Genomic DNA, 24,773 nt, shown 5'->3' with positions numbered 1-24,773 from the left:
GTGTTTTAATACGAGGGTCGTTAAACTCAGTCCGGAATTTTTCTTTCCAGGTTTAAATAGGCGCCTAGGCTGGAGGTTTTGTATACAGTAGAAACTGGCACCTGTCCTATTACTGGTAGACGGCGCTTATTTCTCGCTCTTCTGGATTGACCGTTATTCAAGATGGCGGACATCAGTGACGGGTTTTCTCGGGGTTCTCCCGTTTCCTCCCACATTTTTCATTCCACCATTTTATTCATTTCTCATCATCACCGTCTCCTTTAACCTATCCGGCATAACCGTGGAACGTAAAACTCAAAGATTTGATTTCACTTTTCGTTTTGAACCATATGACGTTACTCCCTTTCATTCTCCTTAGGTATGCTAAAGGTTCTTACCCTAACGCTCCCAATGAACTTAGGGATACCGAATGCTATGGATACGTCACTTATATCGGTCATTTTCAATTATTTTTACATGTCACAATTTCACACATCCCTCTTAGATCCTAATGTTGGCATCTGGAGTGTCGTTTTATCTAAGCGATTCCCAAATGTATACATTCGACACTAATAACGATCCATCATTTTAAGTCTGTCCCGCCAATTCCCCCTACGAGGGATAAGGCGGTATTGTCACCACTGGTTCTTAGTTTGGACTTAAACGGCATTAAAACTGCTACCAATTAACTTAGCGACACTTACAGCAATGATTCGACACTAATATCTGGCGATTTCTATACTTTTATGACAGCACGTCACCCCCGGGTTTAAATGGGAGCTTAAATCTGACTTAAAAACGGAATCCAAAGTGACACTATTTATCTAAGCGAGCCCGAAAACTATGAATTAGACACTAATATCGATAATATCGATCGTTTTCTATCATTTTTATATGTATCTCCCTTCCCACTTCTCATAGATTACCCCGACAATATTCTTTCTAGACTTTAAGTAATATGTGTAGGAAGTTTGGTTAAAATTACCCAAGTATACCAGAATTATGTTGGAAGACACAGACATATTATATATATATATATATATATCGAGAGAGAGAGAGAGAGAGTTAGAGAGAGAGGGTGTTTCAAAACAACACCGACAACGTTTGGGAGATCATTCCTGACACAAATATAAGACAAAAAGTATAGACCAACCTGGGTACTCCAATGCTTCCTTTCGGAGTTATAGGCTGCTGAAAACATGAAAAATTAAAACTTAATTATAATTTAGTTTATATTCTCAGAATATTCTGAGGTTTTGGGTGCTAGACTCAAAGAGTAGAATTTACTGGCTCCTGGAACTACTTACAATCACTACAGAAAAAGGAACTTGCCCTTTTCAGAATACTACAGAATGGAAGGTTCCCTTTGCGTGTGCACGGACATCAATGGTTTGATGAATGAGTTAGAAATTCAACATGATCCATCCGATTGGCGTATTTTCATAGATTTGTCTAAGTACAGTCTGAAAGCATTTTTACTTCATAATGGAAATAAGGTGCCGTCTATTCCTGTGGCACACTCTGTTTCGATGGAAGAGACTTACGAAAATCTCGCACTTATTTTAAATCGTATTAACTACAAAAAATATGGTAGGCAAATTTGCGGAGATTTGAAAGTTATTGCTCGAGTGCGGATTTTTGCATATTTGCATGTTCTTTTTCTGATATGATATCGATATGCTTACATGGTTAATATTTGTTTTAGGTGTCTAGGGGTCTACATGCGAAGTTTTATTGTGCATATAATTGCATGTTATGATGAATAATGCATATTGAAGACGTTATTGCATATATATGCATATTTAGGAAAAATGACTAGTGTACGGATACTTGACTAGAGATTTTCAGATTTAAAATATAACTTTTAGTCTTCTGGTAGTTGTTACAAAACCCAAGAAATGAAAATAACTTCTTATCGGTTTAAACATCAATTTTCTAAGAACATGCAAACAAAGGCAGAGAGAAGCTGTTTTCTTCTAAATTTCCCACCCTCGGGGTGAATGAATCACTGCGTTTGCAAAAATATTTAAAGCTTATCCATCATCCCTTCACAGTTGTTTGAGACCTTGTGTTGTGTAGTAGTGTTGCTAAGTGAACATGCCGAAAGAGAAAAGCTTTATATAGAGGAGTTCCAGTCTTAGACGATGGATAAAACCATACTCAAGCTTGTCCACGGATGGGAAGACTGGGTTCTGCGAAGTATGTAGCAGAGAAGTAAGTATATTTTTAGTTCATTTCTTTTCACTTTTTTTTAACAAAAAAGAGGAAAGCCATATAATAATTAATTCTACAAGGAAATACATTTTTCTTTTGCTTCTTCTTCTTCTAAGGCTTTTTCCCAGTTAGCTGGGGTCGGCTTTTCGGATCGCTCTCCTCCACCTGTTTCTGTCTTGAGTAATCAAAGTAAAATTTGTCAGTAATTATAAAAATGGTTACAAATTCCCTATAACGTACACAGAAGGGGAAGGGGAAATTTCTTTCTTTATTTCTTTTTTTTTTAAAAACGAGAATTAAGATTAGAAACATTAACATACTACATACATTTTAGGCAAAGTTTTTGTAAAACCAGCTGTATGCGTTCACCGTTTCATGGGCTCTTTTTGCTGGATTACTTTAGGCCAGAGTGCGTTGACAATAATGGATCTTTTATATTGCGGAGCTTTATATAGAAGGTAAGAAGGATGGACTGTGCTGTGCACCTTACGCAATAAAATCTGAATACTTATTTCCCTACTCAAGGAAACGCACACATAAAGGGGAGTTGTATAGGTAAAGGGGTGGAAACAGCAGCGTCCTTTCAAAGTTTCTGAGGGAGGAAGGGGGCAAGATTCTCCGCCAACATAAGAGTTTCGCGTTTTTTTTATATTAATATATTATTACAAGACTGATTAAAATTTATGCATTTCTCAAACTCAGGAAGATTGGGGGGAATTGCATCCCCTGCCCTCCCCAAATGTCGCTCCTAAATGGAAATTCTTTAAAGAGAAAAATTTACCCCCGAAATGGTAAATATGTATGATAAGAGCTTCAGAAGTAGGCGCGGGAATAAGACCATAGTCTTTTCTCAATAGTGTTAATACCAGTGCTCTCAACGGGTCGGGTCGGGACGGGTTGAAGACCGACCCGTGACCCGAATTGACTGACCCGACCCGATAACCTGACCCGAGCTGACCCGGTTGACCCGACCCGAATAACCCGACCCGAGCTGACCCGACAACCCGACCCGAGCTGACCCGACCCGACAACCCGACCCGAGTAGCCTAACCCGACAACGCGACCCGAACTGACCCGACCCGACAACCCGACCCGACCCGTTTGAGAGCACTATGGTCACGACACTGGGTGAACGCCAAAATGCACTCACATTGGGAAACTAGTTTTAAAAGCATAATTTTAGAAAATAAAGCATAAAGTATAATTTAAAATATATAGCACAATTCTTGGAAAATTCTCTTCAACTGAAAGTTTAACATACTGTGTTAATATTTTTTAAAGCCAATATTTACAATGCAAAATCATTGAGAACATAACAATGCAACAATGAAGAGCTTATTTTCATTTCTGTAAACTTTCCGGTGCAATCCTTTGATGTGGAGAAAAGAAAGTAAAAGAAGAAATTATTCCGCCAACAATGAATAGTATGCAAGAACTCCATACTATATTGTTACAGTGACGACGCCAGCTTTAAGTTCTTAGGAGGGCAAAGGAGGGGTAGATACATTTTCGGGGGGCGGATATTTGCCATACCAAAAATAACATATTTATTACGTTTGACTTATTTTACATTACATTGTGTATTTCGTTGCTGTTTTTATGTTAGATCTATATGATTATAAATTAAACTTATTTCAAATAAAATTTGTAACTTACAAATAAGTAACGTCTGCACATGAAATATTTTTCAATTAACCTTTTGAAGCCTAAACATAAATTGAATTACTTTCGCGTATGCTACAAGTAACACATTCGTCTATATGCTACGTATCTCTCTCTCTCCCTCCCCCCCCCCCTCTCTCTCTCTCTCTCTCTCTCTCTCTCTCTCTCTATATATATATATATATATATATATATATATATATATATATATATATATATATATATGTAGAGAGAGAGAGAGAGACAGAGAGAGAATTCACGAGGAGCTGCTGTAAATGTCGTAGTCCAATCCAGAAGGAGTGTAGGCACTAGGTAGAAAAATGAAACCGTACTTTAGAAAAACATCTCTGTATGTACAAATATAAATTTTTATATTAATAATGAAATTCTTATTGTTTCTCAGGCCTCTGAAGTGATTGTGTGTGCCCAAACAGATAATTTCACGAACATCCAGATCCTTACTGTTATAACATTTTTGTTCCACCAAGGAAAGTCACCGAAGTAAATTAATTAGGAAATCAGTGAAACACCACGGGACTCTCCTCCGTTGTATATAGTGTTGAAGAAGTAATTGGCTTAGTATAAACGTAGCAATTTTTCAACAAATTATGCTTTACATCCAGGATGATTAAAAGCAATGACTCTTCCTGGAATCATGGATGCAATTTGTGACAGTATTCTTGAAAATTGCAGCATTTCAGCCAGTGGTGGATATAGCCCGGGGCCGGAGGGCCTAGGCCACCCCAGTTTTTGTGTGACAAAAATAATTTAAGCTATTTATATTTATTATAGTCTGAGGTCTGCACCCCGCTTTCTCAGTTTTTACCTTCTCAGCAAAACTTGTGTCAGGGATTCTGGGCATTTCTTTGGAACTCGTCGGTAGCATAATTCAGAATGGCTTGGGTATACGCAAGTTCTCGGCATAATGGGTTCCCAAAATATATGTCAGGAGAATAAACGGGTAACGGCATTAAGAGAAGTATTCTTCTAATTTGACCATAATGCTGATCAATTTCGCTGACGAATAGTAACCATAGATGAAATATGGTTGTACCACTATGATCCTGAATCGGAACAACAGTCAATGGAGTAGTAGCACTCATTTCTCCATCGCCCCAAGAAGTTCAAGACACAGAAGTAGGTTGAGAAACTGTTTGGAACATTCTTCTGGTATAAGTATGGAGTGGTAGACTACCTCCTCAATGGTCAGATATTTAATCCAGAATCTCTACATTACTTACAAAACTGAAAGAAAAATTCAAAGTTCAACGCTGCGGAAAATGAAAAGAAAGGAATTCTGTTCCTTCAGGAGAATACACCTGTCCATCAAGCCCCTGCGAACATAACTGACATTGCATAATCTAGGATTTCAATGTCTAGATCATCATTCTTATTCCGCAGATTTAGCTCCGTCTAACTATTACGTGTACTTATTTCCCAAACTTAAATAACACTTGAAAGATGCCATTTTAGATCTGATAGGGGTAGTGCTACGAACAGTGGTGCGAGGAAATCTAGATTTTTTTAACTTTTCTGCAAAAGCTGGAGCACTGTACAAGGTAGTATATTGACTCTCGGGGGAAGAGAAGAAGAAGTAAAACTTCACCAATCCACGTGCACTCCTTCTGGGTTGACTACGAATTTTTCAGCAGTTCCTAGTCAATATGGTAGACGTCACGTCAGTACTTTGAAACAAAATAAGTAAAGGAGCACTAGTATAAACCAATTACTAACTAAAGATCAGCACTCTGACAATACATTTTATTGGAAATCAATTTCATTCCATTATTTTATTATTATCATTTGCAGGAAGGGAAAACACAACTCTTTTTATCTCCTTCAAAAAATAAGGCCCTAGTAGTTGCAAACTAAGCTTTTAATAAGCACATCCTCTGAATATTGGAAGCCGAGAATAATGTTTCAGAAAAAAGAAGTTTTAAATAAAACAAAATATGAAACTGAAAACTTCAAACCTGGACAAATACAAACAAGTTACGTAACTGGTTTTACCTTTCTTTTGTTTCCAATCGAAGTTGATCCAATGAGAAGAAAACAAGTCGACCAAATCTACTATTGTTCGCTAGGCAAAATTATTAAAAATCATAAGAAAGAAGTATAACTAAAATTTACCTCAAAAGGGGCTAAATTAGAAAACAGAAATATGCGTGCATACCAAGACGCTCAAAGAAGAAAGCTTGAGGATTAATCTGCCACATAGTGAATTCATGGAAAGTAGACTACAATTTGTCAATGAGATTGGTTATGATACTGATATATAATACTACATGAAGAATGTTTAAAGATTGTACGAGTCTGGGAGGGGGCAGTCTAGGCGGCAGTCAGGGGGGCAGAAGTAGCTACTAGGGGGGCGCTCGCCCCCCTTGCCTTCCTCTGGCGTCATCACTGTATTGTTATGTTTACTTTTTGAACTTAAGCACTTTCTGTACTTCGGTGGCATCTTTTACTTTCCCCTTCTGTATATATGTACCTGTAAGGCGCACACAAATGATAGAAAAAAATTATTCGAGTAAAGCACATCTCTTTAAAATGAATTAAGTAGAAAGTTCATTAGATATGAGAGAAACTAGTTGCAAAAAAATATCAATAAATAGATCAAGATATTTAGAATATTTGATGTATAATAAATATACATTATACACGATTAATGTAAAATAACCATTGAAATTAACAATAAAGCATAATTTAAAAAAAGCATAATTAAACAAGAAATAAAGCATAACGTGGGTTGCTCTAACAATTAAGTTGTATGAAGACGAGAAGAAAACGAAAGCTGATTCCTTAACGAATTTCGTTGATCATCTTTGTGTCTACAAAAACGCATTCCTAGAAACCTACAAGCTAGGTATCATATCTGTGATTATATCAGTTTCTAGTGCTACATGTGAAAGGTCATTCTCTTCTTTGAAAAGATTAAAGACTTGTATACGCAAGTCAATGACTCATGATAGGTTGAAAAACTTAGTGTTACTTTATATTGAGAAGAAAATTGCTAAATCGTTAGATCTTTAACAAGTTGTGGATATGTTTGCTGCTGCCCACATGATCCTCTTCAAGTAGAGGCATGAACCTATAAGTTATTTTCTTTACCTGTAAAAGTGTATTTGTTTCCACTTAAGTCAACCAGCTACACATATTTTAAACGCCATGATTAAATAACTATTTACTTATATTAGAAGTCAATTGCATTAATGAATCCTAGTTGTTTGAGGTACTAAATTCTTATATTTTCACTGTTTTCCAAAGAGTAAAATCATGAACAATAAAGATGGAAACATTCACCTTGAATACACACACACACACACACACACACACATATATATATATATATATATATATATATATATATATATATATATATATTGGAGATGTCCCCCTCAAAATCCTCTTGGGCCCTTCATTGCCCCCTCGCTGAAAAAAACTCTAGCTACGCTACTGGACACCATGCACCAGAGATGAATTCTCTACCACTGAGCCACCGCGGCCCTGCTTCGGCTTGGTCGTCCATATCCAATCTCTCTTTTGGCGTTGCTTAAACAACTTCTAGTTTTGTTCTAAATCCAGACTCCATATTGGCGTAGATATTAATATTACAGTCGATTGGTAAAATCAATCTTCCACATTTAAAACTTAAAGTACACACAAGTAGAAAAATAAGCATTTATCATAAAAACACTAGCTGCAAGTGTTCAAAATAGATTTATGGTTTCTATAAAATCAATTGAAAATTGCTATTTTTAATTAGGCAGCTAGTGAAAAACAGTAGCTTTCGACTCCAGCCGAGTTTAAACCCAACCTAAACTCAGTTGACCAAAGTGAACTGACCCCACTGACCCGACCCGACAACCCGACCCAATAACCCGACTGACCCGACCCGAGTGACCCGACCGGATAACCCGACCCGACAACCCGACCCGAATAACCCGACCGGACAACCCGACCCGAGCTGACCCGACCCGACAACCCGACCCGATTAGCCTGACCCGACAACCCGACTCGAGCTGACCCGACTGACCCGACCCGATAACCCGACCCGAGTTGACCTGACCCGACCCGTTTGAGAGCACTAGTTAATACTGATAGCTTTTAGGAAATAATCAAAACTACAGTGAAGTATTCGATATTAACGTCCTTTTCAACAACGATTTTATATGGCAGGTCACAGTTTTACGTGGGATACGAACTACAGGATATTATGTGAAAAATCTTACTTTATACAGGAACAGGGTCTCCAAACTGTCACCATCTGCACCAGGAGTAAGTGCGCTACCACTGCACCACCAACCGACTAGAGATTTTTAGAGGTAGTAGGAAGGTTCGAGATCGCAAGTAGTTTTTTTTTTTTTTTTTTTTGAGCGTCAAAGAATATTCGTACTAATTTGGTATCTATAAGCGATGTAGAAGTCTTTGAACGCAACTATACATACAGTACTTCCACTTTAAATTAGTAGATGTACTTAATTGTGAATGTAGAAACTAATTACTAGTGAAATTAATTAATGTATTATTGTTTCAGATACGCTGTGAGAAAAAGTTTAAAGTTGTGCACCACATTAAAACAGATATGCATATAAAGAATGTACGCAGTGCTACATCTAAGCAGCAAACAATAAAGAAAGCATTTAGCAGAAATAAAACTGAAGAAGGACGTCAAGATCTATTTTCAAAGATATGTGCAAAGCATTTATTGCAGCAAATATACCCTTTAAATAGTCAACAATCCAGAACTTCGAGCATTTCTTAAAAAATGCTGCCAAAAAATCCCGATGAATCAAAATTAAGGAAAAATTATGTTGATGAACTTTATTCTGAGGTGAGTTTTAGTTGTACGTTATGTACACTCCGCATCAAAAAAATTGCGACACCTAACGCCGTGCAGCTAGGCCACCCAATATACACCTTCTTATCCCATAATCGTATCTGGTAGAGAAACTCCCTCCCTCTCCTCCTTTCTTCTTTCCCATACTAAAATTAGCTAACAACATGAACGCAATTCTAATTTAAAACTACACATGTATTAGTATCGATAAAATGAAATAACAACACCGAGCCGAAACAAGACTCATAAATTAATTTAGGGAGAAACTGAAACACACACAATGAAAAATTGAAACCAATGAATGTCTATTACACAGGAGTTCATAAATGAGGCAAAGAGAGAGAGAGAGAGAGAGAGGAAGAAAAAGAAAAGGGAGAACAGATAAAAATATGGAATTTTAAACTTACCAAGAAAAGAACCTAACATTATAAAGTTCTGTTACCAGAAATCCAACAATTACATAGAAATAACTTTTGCTTTTGTATTTTTTGCGGACTGTTCGAATATATAGAGGATGCTTGAAACATTCACTAAGTCTCTTTCATAAAGGATAGCATATTCAATTTCCAGTAGGACTGTAGATCTCACGGGACACATATAAGATAATGTCAACAGTTTAACACACATGCTTTGTTTCTGCGTGGTTCAGTTGTAAATTCGGTAGTGTTCATTGGACGTACTGATGCAAACTACATTCTAATAAACCCAGTAGGTAGCGTAGGTCATATCTTCCATTCCAGACTACTAATGCAAAGTGAAAAAAAGAAAAAAAGAAAAGAAAAGGAAGAAAGAAAGAAATATAAAATTGAATGAGTGCTATTTTGCTGGTAAATTTTTATCAGAAATATTTTATATTAAAAGTCCAAACCGTATCATAATGCAAGGTTACAAATGTTCAAATGGAAAATTGGATGTTCCTTATAGATGTAGCAGACCTTGCATGTTTCAAATTTCAACGTGAATAAATCACATTGAATTATAAGATGGAAACAAATTTGTGTCGAACTAGTATAAATAAAATTTTGTTTTCAAATAACCAAAGAGGTTACCATTTTGAAGTCTTTACCGAAGATTTATCTGTACCGAACATCCAGCATCACTTCCATTTCTTGCAAATATAACGTTATAATTTGCATTAAGAAAAAGAACAAACTAAAGCTAAAACGGATCATAGTGTCAGTCGGATGATGTTGGTTAGCTTATGGACCGAGGATTAAAACCCATAGTGACCCGGTAATTCGACTGAGACTCGGTAACCAGATGATAAAAAAGATATTTTGCTTATTCTCTTGCGTTTAAACAGTATTTCTTTCAGAGATGACCAGGACTGGAGATGTTATGTCCAGAGCACGAGAAACTCGACGCTGAAGTTGCCAGTTAATTACATTCTCCAGACCAGGTCTATCGTGCTCTTGCTCCGTTTTAACTTTGGAACACGCACACGCAGATGAAGTGCGTGTGTACGTGAGAGAGAGGGGGGAGAAGTGAAAAATGCAACGACAGGATAGGTAAACGACAAGAAAGAGAAAGAGAGAGAGAGAGAGAGAGGAAGACAGAGAGAGAAAGACAGAGAGAGAGGGACGAATATAAATATGAAACATACTTATCATTACAGTGTATGATGAACAACACACACACTGTTTATTTGAATTCTAGCCAGTGATGCTTTGTAAGTTCTCCAATAGAAGATAAATCTCTGTTTGCAGCCATTATTTTATGCGAAAAAGTTATACTACCTGGTGGGGAATCGAATGCAGATTTGCTGCTTGGAGGTCTGGTACTTTACCACTACACCATCGATTGCTTTACCCAAACTTTGTTAAACAAATACTGTAATATTTCTTTCTGAGAACGATAACACGAAAAGTGTTTACTGCAGATCAATGAAGTGTTTCGAATGTCCTGGTAAATCCCTTGCCCAACCAACATTCGTAAATCGTCTCTATCATGATAAAGGTGTTTGCTTCCACATTTTTAAGCAGTGCACGTATAATATGAGAAATCGATTCTTCACTATCACTTTGTAAAAAATGCACGGTTGGCATGAACAGGATTAGAACCCATGCGGGACACCTTTATTAATCGTAACTCCATTTCGTTACCGCTACACTACCACTCCACCTGAAGCTAGAAGGCAAATATTGCTTACTTTAGCCTTGATATTTGGAACGATCAAGCATCTTCGTGTAAGTTTATTTTAACCTAAGTGCACAAAGAAATTCATTTATTCGACGACCTGGGAGAAATTAGTGCCCCTAATAAAGGAAACAACATACAATCCAGGAAAAATTACGGAAACAAAAACATATTATGAATTAATGTCTCCGTGTAAGTTCAAAAGTATGTCAATAATAATAATAATAATAATAATAATAATAATAATAATAATAATAATAATAATAATAATAATAATAATAATAATAATAATAATAATAATAATTATTATTATTATTATTATTATTATTATTATTATTATTATTAGCATCAATTGGCCGCTTTGCTGGGCTGAATTGAGAAAAAATAATAATATGCTCCGTTATTCAGTCACTTTTTACTATTACTAAAGAGTTCTTTGATATCGGTCATTTTCAATGAGTTTTATATATCCCCTCCCCTTCCCATGCTGCGGAGCACGGCATCTTCAGTTCCATTGTTCATCTCAGCCACCCGGAAAACTATGAATTCCACAATGATATTGGTTATTTTGATAATTTTTATGTCTTCCTCTCCTCCATGTTGCGGGCTGAATTTGGATTTAAACGGGATCAGATGTGTCACTGTTCATCTCAGCGACTACAAAAATTATAGATTCGATACTAATATCGGCCATTTCTCGTTATCGTTTAACTGCTGCTATTCTTCCAATTTCAATTAGTTACACATAGTTACACCATCAAAATGATCTGGGGAAATCCATCTCGGGTTCGTACTTCATCTAGGTTGAAAATTTTATCGAGATTGGTACGGTGGTTTAAGAGTTATTAATTTTGATTTATGTATATATATCCCTTTCGCATTTCTAGCGTCAAAGTGAAACAATGAAAACCATACTAGGCCTGAATCTCATCTATGTTAAAAAATGATCGAGATAGGTCGCGTGGTTCAAGACTTATTTATTTTTATATATATTTCCCCTGCCCTCCACTCCCCTAAGTTTTACCGTCAAAGTGATATGATGAAAACCACTCCAGGCTCGAACTTCAACCATGTTGAAAATTTGATGCAGATCTGTTCGGTAGTTCAAGATTTATTAACTCATTAACATAGTCACTTTTATTTTAATTTTAATTGATTTTTGTTTATCGTCCCGTCCTCCCCTTCCCTACATTACACCATCAAAGTGAAATGATTAAAAGCATTCCACTCCACAAACGAATTCTATGTTGAAAATTTCATCCACGTCGGTCGTTTGATTCAAGACTTATTAAGTTTTCTTTATTTTTTATATTTTTCCGTCCTACCCCTGCCCTAAGTAACACCATCAAAACGAATAAATAAAAATACTTCCTCGTAGAAACGTTATCAATGTTGAATATTTGATCGAGATCGGTCGGCTGGTTCGAAGAGACTATAAGTCACAGTCCCTTTCAATTTTACAATATAGGTTATTATTATTATTATTATTATTATTATTATTATTATTATTATTATTATTGGCGTACTTTTGAATTTGCACGGCGAAATTACTGCATAATATGTTTTTATTTCTGTATTTTTTCCTGTATTGAATGTGGTTTCTTTTATTAATGGGCAGTAATTTCTCTCTAGGACGTCGAATAAATGAATTTCTTTGTGCACTTAGGTTAAAATAAACTTACACGAAGAAGGTTGATCGTTCCAAATATCAAGGCTAAAGTAAGTAATATTTGCCTTTTAGCTTCAGGTGGTGTGGTAGTGTAGCAGTAACGTAAGGGAGTTACGATTATTAAAGGTGTCCAGCATGGGTTCAAATCCTGTTCATACCAACCGTGCATTTTTTACAAAGCGATAATGAAGAATCGATTTCTCATATTATACGTGCAATGCTTATAAATGTGGAAGCAAACACCTTTATCATGATAGAGACGATTTACGAATGTTGGTTGGGCAAGGGATTTACCAGGACATTCGAAACACTTCATTGATCTGCAGTAAACACTTTTCGTGTTATCGTTCTCAGAAAGAAATATTACAGTATTTGTTTAACAAAACTTGGGTAAAGCAATCGATGGTGTAGTGGTAAAGTACCAGACTTCCAAACAGCAAATCTGGGTTCGATTCCCCACCAGATAATATAACTTTTTCGCAAAAAATAATGGCTGCAAATAGAGATTTATCCTCTGTTGGAGAACTTACAAAGCATCACTGGCTAGAATTCGAATAAACAGTGTGTGTGTTGTTCATCATACACTGTAATGATAAGTATGTTTCATATTTATATTCGTCTCTCTCTCTGTTTTTTGACGTTTTCCTATCCTATCGTTACATCTTTCACTTTTCCCTCTCTCTCTCACGTACACACGCACTTTATCTGCGTGTGCGTGTTCCAAAGTTAAAACGGAGCAAGAGCACGATAGACCTTGTCTGGAGAATGTAACTAACTGGCAACTTCAGCGTCGAGTTTCTCGTGCTCTGGACATAACATCTCCAGTCCTGGTCATCTCTGAAAGAAATACTGTTTAAACGCAAGAGAATAAGCAAAATATCTTTTTTATCATCTGGGTTACCGAGTCTCAGTCGAATTACCGGGTCACTATGGGTTTAAATCCTCGGTCCAGTGGTGGTCCATAAGCTAACCAACATTATCCGACTGACACTATGATCCGTTTTAGCTCTAGCGTATTCATTCTCTCTGAGCAAATTAGAACGTTCTATTCGCAAGAGATGAAAGTGATGCTGGATGTTCGGTACAGATAAATCTTCCTAAAAGCCTAGAAAATGGTAATCTCTTTGGTTATTTGGAAACAAAAATTTATTTATACTAGTTCGACACAAATTTGTTACCATCTTGTAATTCAATGTGATTTATTCACGTTGAAATTTGAAACAAGCAAGGTCTGCTACATCTGTAAAAACATCCAATTTTCCATTTGAACATTTGTAACCTTGCATTATGATACGGTTTCGACTTTTAATATAGGATATTTCTGATAAAAAAATACCGGTAAGATAGTACTCATTCAATTTTATCTTTCTTTCTTCTTCCTTTTTTCTTTTTTCTTTTTTTTTGTTCACTTTGCATTAGTAGTCTGAAATTGAAGATATGACCTACGCTACCTACTGGGTTTATTAGAATGTAGTTTGCATCAGTACGTCCAATGAATACTACCGAACATACAACCAAACAAACACGCATAAACAAAGCATGTGTGTTAAACTGTTGACATTATCTTAGATGTGTCCCGTGAGATCTACAGTTCTACTGGAAATTGAGTATGCTATCCTTTTTGAAAGTGACTTAATGAATGTTTCAAGCATCCTCTATATATTCGAACTAGCAGCGTTCACCCCGCTTCGCTGCGGTCACCCCGGAACGCAATAAACTTTGTTACTTAGATAATTTTTACTTTTTCGCTTTCAAGTGATATGATAAAAACCATAGAAGATTGCAGTAAATGTTAACATTATATCGCCTGTCATTTATGTTAACCCGCCCCGCTTCGCTGCGGTCACCCCCGAACGCAATAAACTTTGTTACTTAGATAATTTTTACTTTTTCGCTTTCAAGTGATTTATAGCGCCTGTCAGTTATGTTAACCCGCCGAGTCACAGGGTCATGCGGGTTGCATATAAATACGTTTATTTTTATACCTATGATGAACTAATAACAAAGGATTTGTACGTATGGACACCTGAATGGTCAATTATCTCAAGACACTGGTAATTGAAAATTAAAGTGATATGATAAAAACCATCTAGGGTCCACATCCTAACAACCCCCCAAAAATGAAAGAAATCGGTTCAGCCGTATTAGCGTGATGAGCGGACAAAGGATTTTTTTTACGTATTGACACCTGATTGGTCAATTATCTCAAGACACTGGTAATTGAAAATTAAAGTGATATGATAAAAACCATCTAGGGTCCAAATCCTAACAACCCCCCAAAAATGAAAGAAATCGGTTCAGCCGTATTAGCGTGATGAGCGGACAAAGGATTTTGTGCGTTCTCTTTTATATATATAGATAGATAGTACTGAAAAAATATATAAAACAAACGTTATTTCTATATTACTGTTGGATTTCTGGTAACGGAACTCTATAATGTTAGGTTCTTTTCTTGGTAAGTTTAAAATTCCACATTTTTATCTGTTCTCCCTTTTCTTTTTCTTCATTTCTCTCTCTCTCTCTCTCTCTCTCTCTCTCTCTCTGCCTCATTTGTGAATCTCTGTGTAATAGACATTCATTGGTTTCAATTTTTCATTGTGTGTGTTTCAGTTTCTCCCTAAATTAATTTATGAATCTTGTTTCGTGTCGGTTTTGTTATTTCGTTTTATCGATACTAATACATGTGTAGTTTTAAATTAGAATTGCGTTTATGTTGTTAGGTAATTTTAATATGGGAGAGAAGAAAGGAGGAGAGGGAGGGAGTCTCTCTACCAGACACGATTATGGGATAAGAAGGTGTATATTGGGTGGCCTAGCTGCACGGCGTTAGGTGTCGCAATTTTTTTGATGCGGAGTGTACAAACAAAAAACTACTATCCATTTCATAAAGATATGCCCCTGAATTCGCGGTGCTGCCGTGACGTCCAGTCAAAACTTATACTGCATTGTCGTACCTCGTTGAAATTGTTGGAATGTTGTCATTTCAATACTTAAGAGATACAAATTTTCTTTGTACTGTATAGTGAGAAAAAAATAGAAATTAATGAAAAAGTGCGTATTTTTTCGAACTATTTTGGTAAATCAATGTTTATAGGACTATATCTCGGAAACGAAATAACATGAAATAATTTCCTGTGCACGATATGTAGATGCATATATTACCTGTAAGTTCTGAAAATTTCATTACTCAACACGTAGTAATTTTCTTGTTATTCAGTAAAAACAGAGACATCAATATCTCTGAATTGCTGCGGTGTATTAACAATATGAAAAAACTTTTAGAAAAATCTTAAAGTAGTTTTTTCAACCAAACTGTTTTGACTTGTTTTAAAAGATAAACAATCACAAATATGACATTATGATTTCCTCACCTTTGCGCCCTTTGCTATTGCAGTTTATACGGAGTGCTACGTTGCCACATTTTCCTGGCGCGTATACACTCTCAGCCAGACGGGTATTTAAACTTGTCACGCACACTGTCCGGAACTTTTTAGAGATATTTTTAAAATGTAATGTCTCCACAGATTTTAAACCAATTTCTTAGAAATTAACAGGATATACAGTAAATGTACCAAGTGTTCAAAATTAGAAAAACGAACTCTTACCTTGTTTGGATTTGCATGTGATGGTCCTCGAAAATTTGTTGTTTTTTGTCAGTTTTTCACTTATTGCACGCAGTGCAAAATACACTTGCACAGAAACAAAAACACGCACAAAGTTTATTATATGATACAACCTTAGTTGATATGTAATATTGAGTTTACACTTCACAGAAAATCTGTTTTCAGATCTAAGAGCTCCAAGCTACATTAGAATGTGCCTTTGAATAGGAATGACGCGTTTTTTTCGGCGCAGCCTCAGGTTTACTTGAAACAGAGTTACTATATTGTTCACTCCCGGATACGCCACTGAGCACAGAATAATCAATGTCCTTACTATTAATTACTAACTCATAACTGTCGGAGTCATTCATCAGTTCTGTAATTTCATTATCGCTAAACATTTTGCCTCTTCTTTTTGTAATACCGCCGCTCGTGAAGGAATATCCATTTTTTTTTCAATCAAAAAGCACAAGATATACTCACGAAAATATAAATGCCCATTCGTCCGTCTCATTGCAATGAACCCATATGATGTGAGTGTGTGAGTAAGTTTTTGACGCCTACCAAACGAAGGGAAGTGTTAAAGACTTAATCAGTGTGACGTGATTAGACGCAAAAACAGCCCTCGTCACCTACTCATTGCATTGTTTACTTTCGTTTAAAGAAAACGAAGGACTCATTCTGTGTTACATTCGGCAGGGGAATTGATCGCAGAACTTGGGTGAACACATGATTGCCAAGGCTACAGTACATTTCTTTTTAACCTTTAACATGTTCGTAAGCTGGAGAGTGTGTATACTGATAGATCTTGAGGTAGAAATGGAGCCATTGTTTATAAATATTAGGGAAAAGCAGGAACAGCGATGAGTCAACAAAGCCATGACGAAAGTGAATGAAGTAAATAGATTAAGAGATGAGTTTTTGGATGTGTTACTTCAACGTTTTATTTCGATTACATTGAGATATGTATACTCATGTCCAAAATTATTGTCGCATATCTATAACTGTCTTCTTGTAAGAATATAATTTGATAATGATTTTGCAGGGTACTTTTAATACTGATACTATATGTAGAGTCGGGAAATGTATATTTGTAATAAATTTCATAGCAAAAGAATACGAAAATTAGCATGAGTAAAACAAAATGTTGCTAAATGGATAAGAAAATTTTAGTTTCGTTTTAATGTTCTTATTTACTGCTCTTTTGACATGAAATTTGCCACATAGCCTACGCGTCTTTGCCGATTATACACATACTAACATTATAAGAAATACCAGGCGAATTCGTTATCAAATTATAATCCTACAATAATATTTATAGACATGCGACAATAATTTTGGACATGAGTGTACATGCATTAATATTTTTATGATGTTGTGAAAGGTTATAATAAATACTTTTTCCTATTACATTCTTATGAAGTAGGCTTCGCGCTACAAGCTTCCTGAACGCAACAACACTGCACGACAGCGTTGCCGCACTTCCATTTACTGTATGCTGTTTCTTCATATAAGCGCGGGGAATTTAAAGATTGAGCTGCAACATGGCTCACCGTTTAACACAGAGAATATGTTGAAGTAAACATTTTTTTTAAATAAATACTGTACCAACTAAACCCTTTTTTGTTAATAGTTCCAAATATTTGGAACACTAGACTTTCAAAGTTTCGAACAGTGTTTTGTACGTTTCTCTACCTACCATGGTAAAGGAGATCAGAGCGTCGTACATTTATTTTAATTACACAAAAAATATCAAGTGATGAAAATTGAATTTTTCACAACTTACAATTAATGGATGCATCTACATATTGTACACAGGAAATTATTTCACGTGATCTCTTTTCTGAAATATAGCTCTATAAACATTGATCTACCAAAAAAGTACGAAAAAATACGCACTTTTTCATTAATTTTTATTTTTTCTCACTACATAGTACAAAGAAAATTTTTATGTCTTAAATATTGAAAAAACAACATTCCAACAATTCCAACGAGGTACGACAATGAAATATAAGTTTTGACTGGACGTCACGGCAGCACCGCGAAGTCAGGGGCTATCTTTATGAAATGGATAGTAGATACTAATTGTTGTGCATTTTCCTAATTCATATTGTTTTTAATGAATCAATCAAATTGTGTAGAATTTCCACTTTATAATTCGCTTTATACATGCCATTGCCTGTAAAATACCGCATTTGTACTTCAAGTGATTAAGTAACTCACAAGATATAAAAATAAAATCAGTAATTAATAGGAACAATGGTAATCACGTTTGGTTCTTAGTGTACGTATAGATAAGGGCGCCAATTTCTCTGTAAGTTTGGTTGCAGCAATATCATAGGCATATAAAAATAGGAGAACCGACTTCAACTTACCATTTTGGGTCCCACGCATGGGGGGCCCCTTGAACATTGAGGGAGCTCGGGTCCCAAGGATCGGCGCCCTTGAGTATTGATGGACTGTGCGTTTGGTAAAACTTGATACTATGTATGATTGCAAACGCATTATATAATTCTAACTGTTGCATAGGTCACATTGAAACAGTAAATCATAGTCTCAAACCCCTCGGCTGGCTATCCTGAGTACGATTAGCCTTAGTTACGTGTTGTGAAAACCGAGATGGTACCCTTAACGTCCCTGAGAGCTATCTTCCTCTTCTTTACATTTTCCCCATCCAAGCCAGAAGTATAATGCCTGAAAGCAATGAAGATGTTTTTAAAAGGGAAGAGTGATCTCTCCTTAGTATAGGTAGTTTTCTAAAACACACACTTCCCGCTTGTATTGCAACCACACTTCCCACTAAATTTAGGTTTTATAGAAAACTAAATTTCTGGTTTTCAAAACATTTATCCAGTGTTATAAATCTAGGATTACTCTTCTTATTCTATTCATTTTTTAAAGAATAACGTCTGTTTGAACAAATTATGTATCTTAACACAGCTATTCAACAGCAAATGAAAATTTTCTGTGAGTTAATATAGGATAAATGTTTCATTAGGTCAAACTCGCAGCCAGCTTGATTTCTTAGAAGGGACACAACTTGATACTGAAGAGGCAATGACAAACTGCAAGGAACATTACAAAATCATTTACAGGTATTTCTTTTCGGAATCTGTAACAGAAACTGAACATCTTTCCACTTTTTTATTCTTGACTGCTTATTTTTTGAACATACTGTGAATATTTATCTAAACAAACTCAAAATTTCTGGAGGTCACAGAGGTGTGCTAGACCCCTGCCCACTCCTCAGCTACGGGCATACTCTATAATTTATTTATGTTCTCAATTACCTTGACGCACTATTCTTGAGAAGTGCAACTGCTCCTACTCTTTTGACGCTTGCCATGGTGGAATAAGAGCAGGAGCGTACGCATGAGGTAGGTCCTAGGGGTCCGGACCTTCCCGAAATCCCGACTTTTTTGTAAATGTAGTCTACTTTTATGGGCAATTTTAGAAATTTTTATATAATTTAGCCTCAAATTGTATTTGGACCCCTTCCCGAAATAAATTCCTGCGTACGTCCCTCAACAAGAGGGCACGTTAGTTAGAATTCTTAGAATGATAAAAGGTCAATCGGAGGTGTTTTGCGAACAGGTGCGTACCCAGAAACCTTTGTTGGATGGGGTTCCATACCACAACACACTATCTCTATGTATTATTGAACTAGTGTTACATACTCCCAAGTAAACGCCAAAGAATTTTTAAGTACTTCCACCTATATTTTCAAATATAATGAAATAAATACAATATAAATTTATTTTTGTAATAAGAGGAGTACAATTATAGTATAAGATGAAATGTTCAGGCTACACCAATCTTTTCTCTGTTAAAGTAGGTATAATTTTATTAAGAAAGTATACAAATGTCTTTCGTGATTTAAGATCGGACGGGTTTTGCAATTGGTGAACCCCTTGGATGCGCCCCTAGTGCTGACAAAACAGAAGCATATTATTTTAAAAAGTTACAAAGTTTTCTTTTTCTGAATGTGTCCAAACCTGGTGTACCTCCTCTGCACGGTATCTTCCCACTTGCGACAGTCCTATAAGCGACAGGAACTGTTAACTGTCCTATGAGCGACCGATTCGATCTATTAACTGCCCTATGAGTCACCGATTCGTTCATACTAAGATAATGGAAGAAGATAAGGTTCTCTCTTCTTTAACTTGTTTTATGCTAATGTGATTTAGAATCTAACGAAATGTACTATGAAAAATTTCGCTCTACCTCAATTTAATACGGGAGAATGCTCTCATTATATTAACAATCTTTTATACATTTTTCCTAATAATATATTTTTGAATTAATTTATATGAATACATTGACTCTACCAAGGGGAAAACTAACTAAATATTTAGAGTAGCTTCGCCTTTGTCTATGATTCTAATATAATTAAAAAATGACATGTTAAAATGATACGGAGCATAAGTTTAGATTGAATATGTTTATGGCATAAGAAAGAAATCAGAAAGAGGTATGGGCGCCCGAAGAAAATTTTCTAGGGAGGGGCATCTCCAAGGTTGCTATCACGTCTGGTATATCTGGTATTTAATATACGTGGTTTGCTATATTACGTATACATTTTTGTGAGTCAGGGGGGCGACCCCTGCCTTCCCATCGGGTGCCCATGGAAAAAGGTGTTCACCATTTGAGGATATCAAAGAAATCTAAAAACACGGTGCATTCGAAGAAATTATTACACAAGTTACAAATCTCTCGCAGGACTTAACAGTTCATCTAGTTATAAGGGATTATTTCAGATTGCTTCACGACAAGCTTTTATGTATAAGTCAAAACAAGGAAGGCAAATTAAGCAATTAGTTTACGTTTTAGTAGCTTACAATAGGGGGAGGGGTGTAGTTTAAAGAGTATGTGTACCTTTTGCATTGTTTTACCTTTAGAAGTATACTTTTCATGGAAATATCCCTGTTGTCTCATTAAGTTATTTGATATGTTTATGTCAAATCTAACTCAAAATTAAAATAAGTTTTATTTGCACTCACAGTAGAGGAAAAATATATTTGACGAACAGTATCGCTGGCACGTGTATATTTCATACCAAGGTTGTTCGGGCGCTAATAACGCCAGAGGCAAACATATTTTACGAGATAGAATCATATCATCTTCCATCATCTCAATGTAAATGAATCGGTCGCTCATAGGACAGATAACAGTTCCTGTCGCTAATAGGACTGTCGCTTCTGGGACTAATTCCTCTGCACTTCTTGGTGCATCTAGCAAGTAGCATCTTATTTTTCGCAGAAGTGGGTAAAATGTGCATATTCTAATTTTGTTTAATAAACAAAATGCAAGAACTTTATTTCTGTTTCAATTTAAAAATTGTGTATCTGTTTTAGAGGGGGCAAAAATATTTACAGTGTTCAGCCCGGTTTAACCCCTCCATGAATGTGGGCTCTCATTAAGTATATTTTTACAATTCAGTACATGACTTTACTACTTTCTAATTCTATTAAGAACTCCAATTTTACGAAGAATTGTATGCATACATTTTCTTTAATTATCTTCTTTCAAGGCGTTACAGGACATCAGAGATGATATAGGCACTTCTTCAACCTGGATGGCAGTAGACGAAACTACTGATTCCTGTGGTATATTGATACATTGCAAATGTTGTCGTGGAAAGCTAGATCCAGATGAACCAGGAACACCTCACTTGGTATTGAGCAGAGAATTGAAAAAAAAATAATCAACTATTGTCAGAGTCGTTCGTGATGGTCTGCGTAAGTACAGTTTGGTGTGGAGTCTTTTAGCACACATTTTTCAATTTCTTTTCCTTTTTTCTTTCTTTCTTGTGTACTGAAATTGGAATTGAAGATTAGGTGTATCTTGGATATCGAACCGGCCAGAATGTGTTACTTTATTTAAACTCTATAGAAGTTTTTTTTTTTCCTGTAAGCAAACCTATTCGAAAACTGAATCGTATGGAATTGAAACCTGGATACCTGTGTATGCATGACAATGTAACTGAAACATTCAATGCAAATATTCTTACGTAAACAATACAGTTGCTTCACAATATAGTTCAAAGATCTTTGATATCATTTTTAAAACTATCAGTTGTAAAAAAAAAAAAAAAAAAAAAAAAAAAAAAAATCCCTAACTTACACACATTTTCTTGTCGAAAGAAAAAGTATATATATATATATATATATATATATATATATATATATATATATATATATATATATATATATATATATATATATATATATATATATATATATATATATATATATATATATATATATATATATATATTTGATTGCTCTGCCAACTGGGCCTTTCAGTAATAAAGTAACCGTTTTGTAATTAACGGATCCACTGAACCAGGATCATTTCAGGTTTTTCTCGGGGAGGGGGCGGGGAAAGATCCTACGATATAAGAAAGATTTATCAATTTTCACGGAAACATTACTATCAGGGGGGAGACAATCGCCTCCCCCAATGGAAGCCCAAGTGACGCCCCTGCATTGAACTTTTCTTTTATAAATCACAACTCAGTATTTTCAGTGAGTGTTGACGAGAACTATTTATATTGCTTTGATTCTTACCGTAATTTCTATTTGCAGTTTAAAGTAATTGAAAATTTTGAACTCATGTTCTTTCAGGTATTTTGTGGCCAGATGGTGAGAAAGAGAACAAATTTCTGATATTACTAATAGATTCAGCTCCTTACATTCTCAAAGCTGGAGATGCATTAAAAGTATTTTATCCTAAGCTGATTCATGAAAATGAAATGAAATATTTGAGTTTTACATCCCACGGTTATGCCAGTTAGGCTAAAGGAGACGGTGATGATGAGTAATGAATAAAATGGTGGAATGAAGAAAGTGGGATAAAACGGAAGAATCTCGAGAAAACCCATGCACACGGTGTTTGTCCACCACAAAGTTCACTTGGCGGGAGCTTGGATAGAACCCGGGACCCCAGGCACCAGAGGTGAACGCTCTACCACTGAGCCACCGTGGCCGACAGTACGCTTACAGAAAGCTCGTGTAGTAGCTACTTGGCCACGAAGGAACTATTATAACAAGAAAATAAGGTGAACTCGCGGCTCCTCCCCAAATTACAGCCTGCTAAAATTATCTGACGTTACTCCCCCCTATTGGTGTTCTAGGTATAAGTCTAATACATACACAATAGATTTATTTGTGTGACTCACATGTCACATCATAATATATATATTATCAGAGTAAGAATCAGTGGCCTTTAATTTTAATTTTACAATTCAGATAGTTGACTTCTCCCATGACTGTTAACGAATGTTTATGAATACCGTATTTACTTGTTTATAAGCCGACTTTTTAAAAACATTTTCTTGGCTCGAAAAATGTCCCTCGGTTTAGAATCGGTGTGGTAGATTTTATCAACAAAGGCAAATTTTATGTTGCTCATGTCTGGCTTTTTCAGATATTTTAAGCATTCACACGAAGAGAAATGAATTTCTTTAGATAAGAAGCACGTTACTTCAGTAGAATTCATTAGCATATAGTGCATGTACTTTGTATGCTTCATGAATAAATTTCAATTCTTTTTTTTATTTTCGTGTTTGATTTTCGAGGATAGGCTTATAATCGGGTAAATACGGTATATTTATTCATTCTGGTTGGTGGTGTTACTGTTATGATTGCCTTCTAGCGTTGTTTTCATTTTACGAATTTTTCATGCAGATTACTTCCCTTGCACATTTTCAGGTACTAGACTGTTTCGACCCCAGGAAGCTAAATGCATAGAGGAAGCAAGGAATGCATGCAGTGCTGACAACATTCAAGCAAATCTAGTCTTTTATTAGTGCACATTTTCAGTCACTACCCAAGACGATCACTCGATTAGAAAAACAAGTTTTGCAGCTTTCAACTTCACTAGAGCTCTTTGATAGTGTGGTAAAACAACACCCACCTGGGCAAGTTGGAAAAAATTTTGCAAAAAAGGCAGCATCAGTAATAGCAAGAAACCCGGAACTGAAATTCTTGCAGAATGTAAATAGTGTTCTAAGTGGTGTATCTACACAAGTTTTTCAAGAACATTCCGCTGATGAAATAGCATCGCTAAAATTCTGTCCAGTTACTACTTGTGACACTGAAAGATCGTTTTCTACTTATAAAAACATACTTTCAGACAAACGGAAAAGTTTTCTCCAACAAAATATTGAAAAACACATAGTAATTTATTGCAACCGTAAACAATCAAATTGTGCCGAAATGAAATGTATTGTGTGCAGTATATTTGAAACATTCAAATAAATGTGCATTTCGTTATTTATTTGGTAGCTTATATGTTTCTTTTAATGCATATTTCACAACTTTAAGTGCATATCCTTAAGGTTTTTTTGTGCATATCTGCATGCATATTTAGGTAAGTTTTAGGGCATACCGATCCGCCCTCGAGTTATTGCAATATTACTTGGTCTGCAAGGTGGATTTACAAAATACTGTTGTTTCTTGTGTCTTTGGGACTCAAGAGCCACAGGAAAACATTTTTTCACAAAAAGAGTGGCCTCCCAGAGAGACATTTAAGCCCGGTACCAACAGTGTCAAGTATGAGCCTCTGATTGATCCAGCCAAGATGCTGCTTCCACCTCTTCATATTAAGTTGGGCCTCATGAAGAATTTCGTAAATGCTATGGACAAAGAAGGTGAAGGATTTAAGTATCTTA

The 24,773-nt window shown here is 35.8% G+C and overlaps 1 long non-coding RNA gene across 4 annotated transcripts; it reads left to right on the top strand.

Annotated features, from left to right (window-relative positions):
• The first annotated feature begins 2,022 nt into the window (after positions 1-2,022).
• On the top strand, positions 2,023-24,379 carry LOC145679796 (uncharacterized). Of its 4 annotated transcripts, XR_014130549.1 has the most exons (5): positions 2,023-2,193; positions 8,390-8,686; positions 19,098-19,194; positions 21,630-21,837; positions 23,812-24,379. It is a non-coding gene; the product is annotated as an uncharacterized LOC145679796 (long non-coding RNA). The 4 variants fall into 4 exon arrangements; XR_014130547.1 differs by lacking the exon at positions 19,098-19,194 and having other exon boundaries at positions 2,024-2,193; XR_014130548.1 differs by lacking the exon at positions 19,098-19,194 and having other exon boundaries at positions 2,034-2,178.
• Positions 24,380-24,773: the final 394 nt, after the last annotated feature.

Source organism: Thermobia domestica, chromosome 2 (genome assembly GCF_964235325.1).
Source record: "Thermobia domestica chromosome 2, izTheDome1.hap1.1, whole genome shotgun sequence".
Classification (NCBI taxonomy): domain Eukaryota; kingdom Metazoa; phylum Arthropoda; class Insecta; order Zygentoma; family Lepismatidae; genus Thermobia; species Thermobia domestica.
Note: the sequence above shows the minus strand (reverse complement) of the source record. Positions and strands in the feature narration are given on the sequence as shown.